This window comes from Aethalodelphis obliquidens, unplaced genomic scaffold (genome assembly GCF_003676395.1).
Source record: "Aethalodelphis obliquidens isolate GAN/ISIS:26980383/991018 unplaced genomic scaffold, ASM367639v1 scaffold63, whole genome shotgun sequence".
In the NCBI taxonomy this organism is placed as follows: Eukaryota; Metazoa; Chordata; class Mammalia; order Artiodactyla; family Delphinidae; genus Aethalodelphis; species Aethalodelphis obliquidens.
In genome coordinates this window covers 7,658,691-7,674,669 of record NW_020838007.1, presented here as the reverse complement: position 1 = coordinate 7,674,669, position 15,979 = coordinate 7,658,691, and the positions used below count along the sequence as shown (strand labels likewise).

Genomic DNA, 15,979 nt, shown 5'->3' with positions numbered 1-15,979 from the left:
CACACACACACACACACACACACACACACACACACACACTCTCTCTCTCTCTCTCTCTCTCTCTCTCTCTCTCTCTCTCTCTCTCTCTCTCACTCTGGCTCCTGGAATGTGCTACCCCCTCCTGTCATGCTGCTCTGGGCCTCGTTTGATGAAGATCCCACACCTTCCCCCTCCTTCCCCAGCTCTCAGATTTCCGTCTCCTGTTCAAGCTCCTGGGTCCTTGTCCTCGTCTCAATACTTTCTCCGACTCCCAGCTCTGATTTAACTTGCCTGTGGGGTGAAGACATTGCACCCTGCAGCTTCTTCAGGAGGAGACGTGCATTTTCTCACACTCCACGTGCCCTGGGACTGGCAGAGAGGATAGTGCCCTCTTTTCCCGGCACCCCTCCTCGACTGTGCTTCCTCCCTGCTCCTCGAAGACTCCCGATGCAACAGGCCCCAACACCGCTGGCCTCTCGTGGCCCACCCCCCAGCCCCCACCGCTCAGCAAGACCTCGGCCCGGCTCCCCGGGTGCCGCTCCGTCCCTGCTCCACCGTCGCCCAAGGCGGCCCCAGCACCCGCCCTCCCGGGTGTCCTACCCCATCTGCTGCCCTCACAGATCATTAACCGGCTCATCCTCAGGGGCCACGTCCCCAAACCCGCCTGGGCCGCACACGCAGAGAAAACCCTCCGGATCTCGTCGCCACCCAGCACGGCACCGCTTCCCAGATCATCTTGTAGTCAGGCTGCTTTTACTCCGGTAACCCCGCTGCTGAGGCTCTTTCCAGCATCACGGGGACCTCCAGGCCACTGATCTCCCTTCCTTCCCACCATCAGTCCCCTCGCATCACGACTCCCTTCCCTTGTCTGAGTCTATCCACCAGTATTCGACCTTCTGTTGCACGTGACATAAACTCTCTTGCCTCTCTGACCTTTTATCACATCTGGTTGTGGAAAAAAAAAGCCAGCCATGAATCAGCTGTGTAATCCTGCTGCTCTGTGTTCTTCACAACTAACTCTCCCTGGGAAAAATTACACAGCAGTGTGGATTAGCTGTGATCACAACGTCTGTCTTCAGTGTCACCTGAGCCCTCTAGGCTCTCCCAAACCTCCACTGACCTCCCTGCTCCGGGACTCAGTCGCTGGCTCGCCTGCTGCTTCACGGAGAAAACAGGAGCCTGCTCACCCGTGGGCCTTCCTCCCCCCCTTCCCTCCCATCACAGTGCAGGGAGCAGTCTGCCCTCCCCCGAGCGAACCCTCAGCGTTTAGGTTAGGATCGCATCTTCCTCCCACTCTTCAGGAGCTTTGGGCTATCGAGTAATCTAATTGCCCCTTGACTACTGAACCCTTTCTACCAACACTCAAACACACTCCAGTTTCCCCCGTGGAGCCACATCCCCTTTAGCTGCTGTTCCCTCTTCTCCTGTTCACAGCCAGACTTCTCAGGAGGTTCTCTCTACTTGCTCACATCCCATTTCTTGAACCACATCAGCCTGTCTTCTGAGGTCACCCGTGACCTCTCTGCATTAGGCCCCACACACGCTGCTGAGAGCACACCACACTCAGTGCCTTGGCGCTAGGCTGACCACAGCTGGCTACCGCCTTCTTGAACTGTTACTGTCCACTGGCTCTGGTGACATCACACTCTCGCCATCAGCATGTGGGCATTCTCTTCTTTGCCAGCTTTTCATCCTCTGGTGAAATTTAAAATGTCAGAGAACCCCAAGGTTTGTTCCTGGGCCATCCATTTCTTCGTTCACCAAATGTATGCTATAGATGCTCAGAGGCTACAGCCCAGACGCTCTGTACGTTCTAGACCAATGCATCCAATTCTTCACCCAACATCTCTGTTGGGAATCTCTTAAAGGTGTTTCAAATTCAACATCTTCAAAACTGAAGTCACCGCCTGGTCCCCAAACTTCTTTTCCTCTAGAGCCATTCGTCTTAATAAACTGCATTAATCCTTGACATCTTTCCTGCCCTCATTTCACTCCACCCAACTTCCGGCCAATTCTCAATCTCTTAGGTATTTCCACCTGCCAACTTATTCCCATCACTACTGGGTGCCCTGACCCAAGCCATCATTGCCTCCCCCTTGAACGACCTCAGCACCATCCTTCATTCAGTCCAAGTCCCCATCTTGCAACCAGAGTGACATCTTCAAAACACAAATCTCACTGCACCACTTCCCTCTTAGTTTCTTTCAATGGCTTCTCATGGCTCTTGGGATTAAGTCCCAAATCCTTAGCCTGGCCTACCTGATCTCAACTCCTATCTACTTCTCTAGATGCGTCTTACTTGATCTTTCCCCTTACTCAATATTCTGCATCTATACTGGCCTCTTCCTGTCCCTTGAACCCACCAGGTTCTTTCACAGCTGAGAGCACTTGCATGCTGGAATGACCTTCCTACCTCTCAGCCTGGAAAACTCCTACTCACCTTTCAGGTCCCAGCTTACATTTCACTTCCTCAGGCTAACTTCCAAGAGTAGGTTAGGTTCCCTTTTTTAATAGCACTTACCTCTACTACAAATTAAGTGATGTATTTGTTTAGTGTCTCTCTCTCTCTCTCATACTAGAATCGTGAGCTGCGAGCCTGGGTGTACTGCACCATTGTGTCGGCACTGCCTAGTATGTCACATAGTCACTGCTCAGGACATGCTCACTGAATGACTCGATGAGCCTTCCATACCTCTTCCCTCAAGATGCTCAGAGTCTAGAAGAGAGGCTGACATACAAACCAGAAATTGGCATTACAGTACGATTCTGTTGCAGAAAAGTACTGACCAAGGCTGGGTCCCAGTGTATGATGCTGTTAGAACAAATATTTGCACCTCAAATAGATTTTTGTTAAATTTACTGAACAATAGGAAAGTATGCCTTAGACACTTATTACACCCTCACAACTCTGTGAAACACCTTGAGGGATAAGCAGAAATAAGAGCTGCCCTACCCCAAGGTAGCTTTCAGAAAGAGCTTGGAAAAAGAAAACAATTATTAAACAAATGAATGTTTAAAACTTGTAAACAAGCCCCTAATTAAGAAGTATTGTGTCAAACAGTAAAAAAAAAAAAAAAAAAAATCTATGAGAAAAGAAAGAAACACAGGGTATAAAGAGACTTTTCTCCAAACCGTGCCTCACAACACGCTCCCAAGGCCACCAGCACAAAGGCCTAGAACCTAAACCCACAGACAGGCCAACGAGCCAGTGCCCACCTGCCAGCCCAGATGCAGCTCTGTGCGGACAACGTTTCAGCAGCCTCCCAATGAAGGCTACTGAGTATTTCAGAACTATTTTAATGCACTTGATTCAATCAAGGCCTGAAGTGATATTTTATCAATTTCATCAAATATTTATCAATGCATATTTATCTCCAGATCCCTGATGGGTGTCGTAATTCTCTCCTTGTAGGATCTGTAAGGAGAGGCGTGACCCCGACTATCGGAGAAGAGTTATTTCATTAAGAACCACAGCAAGGACATACAAAGAAGAAGTCAAGGAGAACATGCAATGAAAATGCACAGAACCTAACAGTTTTCTTGGTAATTTTGTATGATGAAGTTTAATGGGTTGACTCGATGGTGAATTAGACAGAGAACCATCTGTTGGTAAAAAGAAACCGGTAAATTCTGTAATAGTTCATGTTATTGCCTCTAGGAAAAAAGGGAACCTATGATAAAATTAATGCTTTTCCCCAGAAAGTAACTGCATTTTTGCCAAAAATATCTTACTTGTAACTTGGCTATTTGGAGAATTAGGTCTCAAGAAAAAATGTTCTCAGCTCAAAATCCCTTCCTTAGAGAGAGCATCGCTGACCGTATCACCCTTTCTTGCCTTCTTTTTACCACTTTGCCTGAAATGCCCTCCCTAGTCTATCTGCTCATCGCCTGGCAGGTGAGTCCGGGGCAGAAGGACATCCGCCTCATCTAGCTTGTTAACCGCTGCACCCCACCTGCCGCAGTACGGACGGCACGCAGGAGACGCTGAAAAAGAGTGTGGTTTGTGAACGAATAAACAACTACAAAGACAGCAACAGTAACCACCTCTAAGCGCTGTTTTGGTACATCCTGACCACAGTGCTGTGAGATAATCACATATTATTCTCATTTCAGAGCTTAGATTGTCTAAAATCAATCTTCAGTCTGCTAACTACTGCGAGCTACTCGCTAAAACTAGCAGCATCAATAGCTCCTAATTTATTCCAAGTCTTCTACGAAAATTTTACTCAGGCAGGAGTAAATCTGATGGTAGACCTGTTGCTGCAAGGGAAAAAGGAAATGGAAAATACCCCTGTGAACTGGAAATTATCTGAGTAACGAACTATGTTTGTACTAACGCGAGACCACAACAAAGCATCCTCACGGATCCCCATTCTCACAGAGTTCCTCTGTTACCACAGCTGCCAGGGCGGATGCTGCAGGTGCCCACCCGACACCCGTTCCCCGAGCCCTCCTTGATAAGGAGCCCTGACTCGGCTCAGGGCAGCAACGTGCCCATGCCTGGCTGACACAGCCGCCTTTCCCAGCCTCTTTCACACCCGGAAGTGGCAGTACAGTCTAAGGGGAGGGCAATGCTGGATGTTCATAAATACTTTTTTTGCCTACTTTTAGGTGATGCTGATGCTGCTTTGCCTGTTTCCCCCTTCCTCAATCTTCACGGAACGTAGATATAAGGGCTCATGAGGTGACAAGCACAAGGACAGAAGCAACGTGTTGAAGACGGCAGAGAATGAAGGATGACGGAGCCTGGACCCAGGACCTGCCAGCGTGGGCCTAGCACATCAGTGTCTGTCATGTAGGAAAAACAACCCTCTCTTTGATGAAGGTATGGTGAACAGATTTTTATGTTACTTGCTGCTGAAGAAGCCCTACAATAAAACAGCAATTGCATTTTGTTTTTCCTTTTGTGAAATCAAGGAATTGCTCTAAAACAAAAACCAGGGTTGCATGTGAGTGGCAGACCTGTTGTGATGTAAAGATGACGTAAGGGGTCAAAGGCAAAATCAAGAAATACAAGAGGCTGTTCTCATCTCTAGAAAATGAGAAAGGGAGCGGTCCTTGTTTCAAAATGGCCTGAATTGGCAACTGGGAGCGATGTGGATGAGAAGGGTCCTCATCCCAGCCAGGACGGGGTAGAAGCTGAAATCATCTCCCTCCTTCTGAGCAGAAAGCAGTTTCCTCTCCCAACTGTTATTTGGTACAGAGATGACCCAGAGCAGAATGACAACACTGACACTGACTGAAGCAAATTAAGATGATCTATTCACTTAAACATATAAGTGAGCCCCAGATTGATGCCGGCCAGCACTACAAGTAAGGATCGAGCAGCAACATTCTTAGCCTTATTTCAACCCTCATTACCCGCTGCTGGAAAGGATGCAGTTCAACCCCAGTCACTTAGCAAGCGTTTTATGGAGAAATGACATTAGCACCCGGTGGTAACAGCCACTAGAGTGGATACAGAAAAGGAAAACAGATTCAAATGTCACTGATAACAGACAAGAAAGATACATTATTTCTTCTTAATTTTAAAATAAAAACAATCACTGAGGATTATTCATTCATTTAAAGAGATACCAAGTGCCTGTTATGTGTACCCTGGATGCTAGAGATACGGTGAACTAAATAGAAGACCTGCCCGCTTTGAGCTCACCTTCTGGTGCCAGAGACAGAGTAAACTACAAATAGAAACAGTGTAGGGCTTCCCTGGTGGCGCAGTGGTTGAGAGTCCGCCTGCCGATGCAGGAGACACGGGTTCGTGCCCCGGTCCGGGAAGATCCCACATGCCGCGGAGCGGCTGGGCCCGTGAGCCATGGCCACTGAGCCTGCGCTCTGCAACGGGAGGGGCCACAACAGTGAGAGGCCCGCGTACAGCAAAAAAAAAAAAAAAAAAAAGAAAGAAAAAGAAACAGTGTAACATCAGTGACGGTGCGAGGGAGGAAGAGAAAGTGACCGGGTGGCAGTGGGGACCCTGGTTCATGGCAGAGTCATCAAGGAAGGGGTCCTGATGTTCGGACAGGATCCTGTGTGCAGTGAAGGCACGAGCCGTCCTGGGACAACAGCAGGAAGGCCAGCGTGGCCGGAGCCGTGTGGACAATGGAAAGGGCGCAAGAGGCGAGGTGGCGAGGGCCACGGTGAGGCCTCCGCCGGACGCCGGGCTTGACAGGGCACGTCTGAAGGACCGAGTGGGGAGTGAGTCACTGAGGACTGAACTTACTGCAGCCTGTTCTTTGAGCAGTGCTTACTTCTTCTACGCAGAGCTCAGGAAGGGCTACAGGCTGGCTCTACGCTGTGGTTGAGGCATCCGTGCCTGGCATTAAAGCCGTGACCAGGATCAGAGAGATTCTTAACTGCTGGTAGTTAAAGGATGTCTGGAACCTTGAGGTGGGAGCCAGTGATCTGCGATGTTCTGAGCTCCGGTTTCTACCCACGTGGCCCAATCCCCGAATGAACATGACTCACAGGATGCCACCCCCAGGCACCTGCATGCAGGGGAGATGCTGGATGGATACAGAGCAGGTTAAAACTGCATTTCCCTCATGCGAGCTACACTGAGAGCTGGGGAGCAACGTGGAGAAAAGTTATTTCAACCACATCCTTCCCTGAGATGCCACAGTGAGTTTGTGTCCGTGGAGCGGAGGAGAGGCCTGAGGACTGAGCTCTGGGCGACACAACAGGTAGAGACTAAAAGGAAGGAGGAGGGAGGAGGCCGGGAAGCCATGCGCCCGGGGCCAAGGCACGAAGGCTGTGATGCCTGGGGCTTGCAGTGGACAGACACCAACAAGCCAGACTGACCTTCAAGGGAGAAGGGAGAGAAGAAAGGGGGAAACAATGGCATAAACTACTTTTTTGAGGAGTTTTAGTAGAAAAGGTGATATGAAAGTGGGTTGTGGTCAAGAAGGTGTTTTCCTTACTGTTTCTCTTTGAGTGATGATGGGAATGTTTCCGTAGAAGGAACCTGACAATGTAGAAGGAGAGGGTGTAGTTGTGGGGAAAGGTCCTTGAGTCACGGCCAGCGAGGCCCGAGCATGGCCGGCCTCCAGGGAAGGAAGGCAGCGTGTGGGGACGGGAGGACCAGCTTCTCCACCGAGAGCTTTTGTTTTCTCAGTCAAATAGGCAGTGAGATCATCAGCTGAGATTAAGGGCAAGGAGAGCAACAGGATTTAATCTAGGACTAAACATTTAAAAATAAAGCAAACTGGCGAAATATGCACATGTTCTCACTCCAAGTAATTAAGCTTCCGCTATCTTTATTTTGGATTGGAAACTTTTAGGCTAGTATCCTGTTTTGTTTTGTTTTTTCCCGCCCCACCCCCCAGGAAATTTATATCATAGTTTGCTAAAAAGATTTAATGAAATAATTACCCCAGATGTTGGAGGATGCAAATAATAAGCATATCATTCCAACTGAAATTATAGGTTAATCATACCTATTCTCGATCTCCTGATGAAATTAGGGACAATAAACACCTGTTGTGCTATAATAATGAGTTCCTCAAAAAGAAGAAGAAAATAATGTAACCAAGCACCATGGCTGCCTGTACTAGGTTTCAGGCTGTCAGATTTCATGATATATAAATGAAATAGAACAATAATTTTCTGAAATGGGAATGCAGTAAAATAATGTTTTAAAAGGATTCTAAAAATGTAAATATCAGCTGATCTAAAAAACCTTTAAAGTATAACAAGGGCAGTAATAGTAGAAGAGGGTAAACTAACCACCCACCTAAGGCAGGAAAACATTTAGAAGGAGGAAGAGTTGGGAAAGACCAGTGGACGTAACAGTAATCACACTGGTTCCACCTCACAGAGCGCCCTGGGGTAAGAAGAGACAGCAGCGTGGACAGAGCAGACCCGAGAGAGCTTCTGAGCAGCCACGGTGAAAAGTGAAACATGTCACACGGGGGCTTTGCTCCATATTTAAAAGGAGACAGCAGAGTAGCTGGCAAAGATTTTCTTAGCAAAATATAATAAAATGCACTCATCACATGTAGAGTTTTAAATGAGAGACCGAATGGCACAGTGTGCAGCTGGTAAACTACACAAGGATCCTGGGCAGGAAGGTCTCCTGTCTACGTGCGGGCACAGGACCAGGGAGACCAGGGCTTTGCTGGAAAACGGGGCGACTTGGCCCAAGGGACCAGATGAAAGCACCGTAGACCTGGCCGTGCACTGGCCTGAGCCACCGTGAGGAGGATACAAGGCTGGGAGGAAGTGTGCGTGGTGGTACGTGACATATGGCTGTAATGACATTAAGGACAGAGGGAGAAATACACGTTTGAGCCCATACACCTCTCCTTCAAACATTCTAAAGTAAAGAATTTGTACCATCTATTTAAAAACACAAGACTAGGCTCTTCTTTTCATTACTGAATAGCACAGGCCTTCATAAAATGCCAACCTGCCTTGTAACCCGTTTTTAACCTTTCAAAAACTGAAGAAAGTGACATCCTTGATTTATGGAAGGGGAAACTGGGAGGGGTCCACAGAGATCACACAGAAGCACAGAACTTTAGGAGCAGAAGAGTCGTAGAGACACAGGCACACAGAGAAATTGGTTTACACGTAACTGAAGTAAATTGAATGAAACCTACTTCTTTCAATAACTGATAACCGTGCCGTGAGGAACTGAAGGGTAATACAGCATCGAAAAGCATCCAGTACAAATACTATTTCACTAGACGGTCCTATGTCATTTTTTTCATTATTTTTAAGAAAGAAATCAAAGCAGATGCACTTGTCTTCTAAACCTTAACTTTTATACAAATTCTCTCTCAAAGATAATATAAAAAACCAAGACTACTTTCTTACTTTCTGAAACTCCTAATTTAGCTGATCTTTTATATGAAAACCGCTTTTTTTTTTAAATGACAAAAGTGGTGCTTGGTTTATGTAAATGGATTACTCCCACCTAATCTAAGTGAAAATGCTGCAATCCACCCCCTCCTCTCCTCTGATTCTCGTGCGTTCTCTCTCCCACTCTCGATTTCATTTCTTGGTTTCTACTTCTCTCTCTTCCCCCCCTCACCCCCAACTGTGCCTTGTGCGACAAGATACTAAATAAACAGAAGCCACAAGGCTGTCCTTATTCCCAGGATTTTCCTTATTCATATGAAGGGAGATAACGGACAGGCCTAAAACTGTAAGTAAACCACGGTTGCTTATGACTTGTTTTTGAGCTTTCCCAATCCTTGAACTAATTTCCCCCCCTTTTACTAAAAGAGGAAATTAGTTAATAAGTTCCATTTTCACTGAAAGTGTCACACATGATTTGCTGACTAAAAAATCAAACTGATTAGTTGCTGACAGAAACGTCATCTGTTCTCGTAACCAAACGTGTATAAATATAAAAGTTATTTAGAAGAATTAAGCACACCCTATAACTCAAGACTCCAAAGTGGGGTAATTAGAACACCATCCCAATAACCTGCAGATTACACCTAAAGCAGGTACCACGGCACCCACAGTCCCTCCTCAAACTGGCCTTGACCTCGTGTGCCCACACTAAGAACTTTCCTCGCCACGGAGCTTTTGGACATTCTTAATGGAAAATGCTGGGAGTCGCTTGAGAAACGCTTTTAAATACTTATTAATGATTACGTTTCTCCCCATGGTTCCTACTCTAACCCTAAATTGACAGTTAATGAAGTTCCCACGTTGAATGACTTGAGAACAGTGTTGTCAGAACTGCCACGTTTCTAAGGGGAAGGAAGCCTCCCTCCTCCGTCGTGTCTGTAACAGATGCTCCGATGAAACGGGAGGAGCTGCTCACCTTCCCCCCCCACCCCCCGCCCCCCGCCCCCGACACCCAAGCCCAGATCACAGTGACTCTGAATCAGGCTGGATTTCAGGCCTGAGAGACAACAGCCCTTCCTGGCTGTGTCAGAGCTGCCCCGGGGAGGGGAGCTCCATGGAGGGGACACCATCGGCCGGGCCTCCACGTGCTGCCGGACGGAAAGAGCAAATAACAGACACAAAGGCCTCCGTTCCGAGAAGGCGCCCGTCGCAGTCTCCGACCACCCCGAGCCTGACTTGCCTCTGGCTGGGCAAGCGTCCCCAGAGCACGGACCCTCACTGCCCTGTCGGTCCGGTCGGAACACCTGGTCAGAGACCACGGACACGGCAGGATGCCAAGAGCCTGGGAGTCCACCAGAGGACAGAGGAAGGGGCACAAAGATGTTCAAATATAGAAATCTCCAGGTCCCACAAAATCAGGATTCCAGAGGCAAGCTTCTGCATCTTATTTCTTAAGTGTTCCCCATCCAGGCTGGGAACCACTGCCCGAGTCCATCCGGTTATTTTTGCAAGGAAGGAAATAAAGGGTTAGAAGTTTAAATAATTTGTGCTAGACCATAACTCGCATTTTGGCGGTTCGGACAAGAATTTAAGGCTCCTGGCTTGCAGCTCTGGGCTCTTTCCCTCTGCTACACAGCCCCATAAGTAACTGCTATAATCTCAACTTTTCTACGTTTATGCACACAATCTTTCTTAGTCAACCATCTCTAGCTTTAAAAGACAGCAGGAGTAGCCACGCATGTCAAAGTCGTCGTCACACACCTGAAATGAACAGAATGAAGTCTGGGTGATCACACCAGGCCACCGCGGATGGATATGGGAAGGAGCACGAGCTCGGAGTCAGAGACCCCACTCCTCTCCTCAGCCCCCTGCCCCGTGCTCCCCATAATGGGAGCAGACGCCCCAGTTTATGATGGCCCGGGTGTTCACAACATGGTACCCACAACAGGACCCTCACCTCACACCCATCACTCACCTCCCCGACCCTGCCGACCGTCTAGCTGGCTGATGGACGGGTAACCCCCTGTGCTGGCCTTACACAAACACACTCTTCAGTCACTGTGACTGACCACTTTTTTTGGCCTCACTTGCTGAATTTAGAAGCTACCCCTAGAATAAGAGGTGACTCCACTGTGTTGCTAAATTTTCCCTGGATGCCTGGCATTGCATAAAATTTGGTCAGAGGAATTATATTTAAAAAGTCCCCTCCCATTCTGATGATTTTCATTACAAAACAGGTCCATTGACGTGAAAAAGAGGACGATGACTTCAAAGAAAATGATGGAGGATGTTCTCGCCAATCCGGAAAACACAACACACATTGAAGAACAGAAACTTGCAAAACCACGTTTCTTTTACTCGGCTTTACAATTCCTCAGGACATAAAGGCTTTTCATGTCCAGGAAAACAGCCAAGTAAACCAGCAATAAGAAGAATGTAGGATGATTCAAGGGCACGGTGTCCTGAAGGAGAGGGTCAGGGCTGCAGAAGGACAAGTGGCATGCTATCAGCAGCTGTATCCTGCTCAATGCCTTCAACTGTTTGGTGCTGACAGAAATAATGGTGCAGAGAGAAAATGTCTGGGAAGGGATGACGCCAGTCAAATTAGGAGCATTCTGAAGAATGCTCTAGGGCTGGCGAGACGCAGGAGAGGACAGCAGGCCGCTGGCCCGGCCTCGGCAGCTCTGACCGTGCGTCTGCAGCCTCGGCCCAAGGAGCTCCCAGACACGTGGGTCCCGGGAGCAGGGCATGGAGGAGAGGTCTGTGGTCGGGCTGCCGGGTGTGCTGGCACGGAGAGCTGTTAGCCCAAGAAGTGGCCGGTGTTCTGCCCTCTCTGATAATCACAGTGATCTCATGTGAAGTGAAACTCGCTCTTTTGCCAAGGAAAACAATTCTAATTTTTACTTTCTGGCTTAAAATGAATATCAAAACATGGATGAAAAGTCATGTATAAGCCGAAGGCTCTTAGCTACCCAACAATTCTGTATATTTTCAGTTCTATAAGTTTGTCATTTGCAGTATTCATTCAAGTTTAGGTTTGTGTATAAATTTTCAACTTCTTGATTCTTGGTTGCTTAAAATGCAGAGTGAAATGGAAATCAAATCCCATAATCCCCATACAGCTTCTTTTATGATGCAAATATATAGTGTTTATTTTACATGAAAATTATTTGATTCTATCATCATTCCATGGAGTCCTTTACAGATATATATACTTACAAAATAAAATGGACAAGTATTTTTTAATCTTTCTAATAAGAGGAAAGACAAAGGAACAAAACATCTCCAAGATGCTAACAGCACTAAGCTTGTCTTTAAAGCAACTGTGGAGTTGCCCTCACCTACCTCCAAGCCCTAAGTGTGAGAGAAGAAGTAGGTGTGGACAGGAGAAAGCATCTCGGGAGGAGGAATTTCTGTCTCCTCACACCGAATCCCGGTGCCCAGCTAGCGCTGCAGTGCCCTGCATGACCTCCACCAAGGCTCCCGGAGGTGCCGGGTAACAGGGCCAGCTCTCCCTCCAAGCTTCGTCATCCTGGTCACCAGTGCACAACCATGTCCCAAAGGACTTTCCAAGTCCTGGCACAGTGCTCAGTAATACTGGTGATACCAAGTAAACCTTCATTCAGTGACAACAGAAACACTACCCCCTAAGAAGGGAAAACCTTCCCTCTCCAGTCGTATTTCCAGGCAGGCAGTCGATCACCCAAGGATCCCATCAATCAGGCCCTGTAGGGGGCCAAAGGAATAGGAGTATAATAATTGCATCTTGTCCACTTTTCTTGAAGGCATTATGGTCTTCTGAAGAGGGTGACAACTCTGTCAGAGAAATCCTGAAAGGTGGACGTCCATGTGCTGACGTCCACAAACCTGGCCCGATGTGACTCATAAACTGGAACAGTGTAAGGACCGGTTTCACCCACTGTCAAACCACTGGGTTATTCCATGACTTTTAGGAGTTAGTGTGCATTTGTTTTCAGTGCCAGTGATGTACCTTGTTTAGACACAATCTATCAGCATCTGTAATGGACAACTAAGACCACCTGGTCACAGGACACCTCAGCTGTGAACGGCGTGTGGCTATGGGGAGCAGGTAACCTGCACAGGGCACCAGAGACCAAGCTTTAGAACAAAGTGAGTGAATCCTGCCCTCACCCCTCCAGCAGGTAGAGTATACAGGACGAGCACTTCAACAAGGAACATTTAAAACAGGAATATCATTAAGACTGTGAGTACATTTTGAAATGTATTATTTTCCCTGATAAGTCTATCATGTAAATCTGTAATTAGGGACTTCTAAAACAGCTAACTTTTTTTTTTTTAACACGATATGCTGTAATTGTCTATCAAGTCAATGAGTACTTAGGGACTCTTAAAACTGCTGATTACTTGCTTGCTGTATTTTGGAAGAATGAGTACTAAAGATTCCTTATGAAATTCTCCTTAAAACAGAATGAAATTGGAAATGTGCTGTTACCTGGCTAAGTTAACCATCTTCCATTTTTCCTTGGAAAGACATCTACCCATCATCATATGTATCATTCCATATCTGGATTATAACTGCATTAACTCCTATTTTATAATCTAAGTGAATTTCCATCTGTGACAGAATAAAATTTTTCTAATTCCCAATTCGAAATTGGGTCCCAAATGTTTCTAATCCCAAAGGTCCCAAAGAGGGCTCTATTAATCATTTATTCCTTAATGTAGATTTAAGTCATTTATCTCACTCAACAGGATAAACAATGTGCCAGGCCACATGGTATGGTATTTACGATTCATTCTGTCGTATTTATACATCTGCTGGGTAATGAACTAAATGGAATAAAAATGAGCTATATCTTCTATCAAGTTATGTTCTGTGATGCTTATTTATGTTTAACAGTTAAATAAGTTAGCAATGTTCTCAAGGCCCTTAATATAAGTTATAAAGGTTACAGATATTCTTATAGTAGTTTGTACTACTAGTAATATACACTTTAACTTCATAATAATGTTTTGTTTAATGTATTGTGTAATCAAGCACCACAATTACTTCCAAACATAAATCAAGCAGAAGCTAACGAAAGAACGATGACAAGATTACTTAGACACGGAAGCCAGCGAGGAAATCTCCTTTTTCTGCCTGTCAACTTCCTATTCATGAAAGATTCTTTTGTTAGCTGTGGGGGATGTTTGGCCCATGTGTCCCCTACTAGGGCCTGAACAGACTAATTGCATAGCTACTACTCAAGACCTCATAAAGGTTGCAGGCGAGAGCCCAGGCTGGTCTCTCGAGATGCTTGTTGTTTTGGCATAAGTTATTAACCAACTCTTAGAGAGAGAAATGGATAAACAGATAAATATTTATTGGAAGCCAGACAATGGGGAAATGCTGACAGACACTCCACTCATGAAGCTGACAGTCTCATGGGGACTAGTGACAGAAAGCAAGGAAACAGACAATTAGAGTAATTACGTATTGTGATATGCACAGAGGAGCAAAGGGAGTGGTGAGATGGAAAATCACAGTGATGTAACGTGGCCAGGAAGGCCTTGCTCAGACGGGATCATCTGAGATGAACTCTAAAGGGTGGGAAAGAGTCATATCTTAGAAGAGCAGATGGACTGTTCTGGACAGAGAAGATGGCGTATGCAAAGGCCCTGGGGTGGAAAATTTTGCATTTAAGAAATGGAAAGAAAGGAGTGAGTTGGAGCAGAGGGAGGTGAACGGAAGACAAGGGGGTCAGAGGTGTTGTGTGTTCACCTCACGTTCTCTCTCTCTTCCTGCATTTCCCCGTCTGGTCTCATCCCACCCCCTCCTCAGGCTGGTGCTGAAGTGGGCATTTATTTATGAATAGGGAGCCCCCAGACAAGGCTGGGTGAGGGCCAGCTATCTGCCTCCTTTGGTATACTAAGGAGTGGCTGTGCATCACTAGGAAACGATCCCACATGCCAGAAGGTGATGGTGCAGCCGTGGCCAGCGGCCAAGTTAATGAGCCCAAGGCTGTCCTGCTTCAGCACAGCCTGTGTGGGATCACAAGGGACCCAGAAGTTCATCTGTGCCTTAGTGAGGAAGCTCGGGGTCTCTGAAAGGGCTGGAGGGTAAGCAGAGGCCTGGGGTCAGGATACAAAAGCCACGTAAAGAGAGAGCTGAGGACTAGAGAGAACAGCCAGACCACACAACTTGGGGGCAGCATTTGGGGCATGAAGATACTGGTCCCCCAGGCCCGAGAAGGATTCCTCTTTACGGATCACTGAGGCTCATCCGGCCCTTTCCCTAGAAGCAGCTGCACACCCTGTGAGCTGCTGATTTTCACGAGCAACGTACTCTGACTGCAGACTCTCCAGGCATAAGGCTGTGATGCAATGTCACCTATTTCTGTGTTTTGCCCCCCACTTCCCATCATGCCCCCTGCAACGCTGCTGATGCTGCAAAACAGAGGCTGCTGTCCCTTTCTGGAAACCCAGGCTCAGCACTGCCAGAGGCCTCTCCACGGCTGGAACCTCATACCGGCTGGGTCACCCCCCCCACCCCGCACAACCCGCATCTGAAGAGGGGTAACGGGAGTGGAGCCTGACCTGATTATAAAGGTACACACTGTGGATTCAGCCAAGTCAGGAAGAACATTCCGACCAGGGCCAGAGGCCCACCTTTGTCTCTAACAAAGTGGGCAAACCACTGCGTCTCTAGGCCCCTGAATGATGGCTGGGGGATTGACGAGCTCACAGGATTCTGGCAGGTTTAAGTTCTACCTCCACATCGCTGGTGCCTCCCAGGGACAAAGCGTTTTTTCTAGTTGGCTGGAACTCTCCGAGAATAAGAACCAGATCCTCTCTCCTACACCTGCTGGGTCCCGCACCCTTGCTGAGAGGGTGGTTCGTTCCTCTCAAGCTGGGACGGGGCATTCACGGCGCCAGCACAGAGGCCAGTCCAGTCTGCTGGGAGGGTCGCCTGCCGGGAGATGCTCTCCCTGGAGGGCTGGTGGCCCTGTGTCACCCACATCCCCACCGGCTCCTGTGAGGGCACATTGGTACTTTGTCATTTCAGGAAAAAAACACTATACTTGCGCTGGTGAGAAACGTCGACTGGTTACCACGTGGCGTGTCCAAATCTGCATTGAATTGAAACGATGCTTCTTTTGTCTCCAGCTCTATCTACTTCATTAGAGGCACTGGGACCTGTCATATTTCTATTTTATTATTTCTATCACTACTTTAAAATATG

At 47.4% G+C, this 15,979-nt stretch overlaps 1 protein-coding gene across 2 annotated transcripts in view; it reads right to left on the bottom strand.

Annotated features, from left to right (window-relative positions):
• Positions 1-15,979, bottom strand: part of L3MBTL4 (L3MBTL histone methyl-lysine binding protein 4) — a 300,018-nt gene that overhangs the window by 139,149 nt on the left and 144,890 nt on the right. The window lies entirely within an intron of this gene.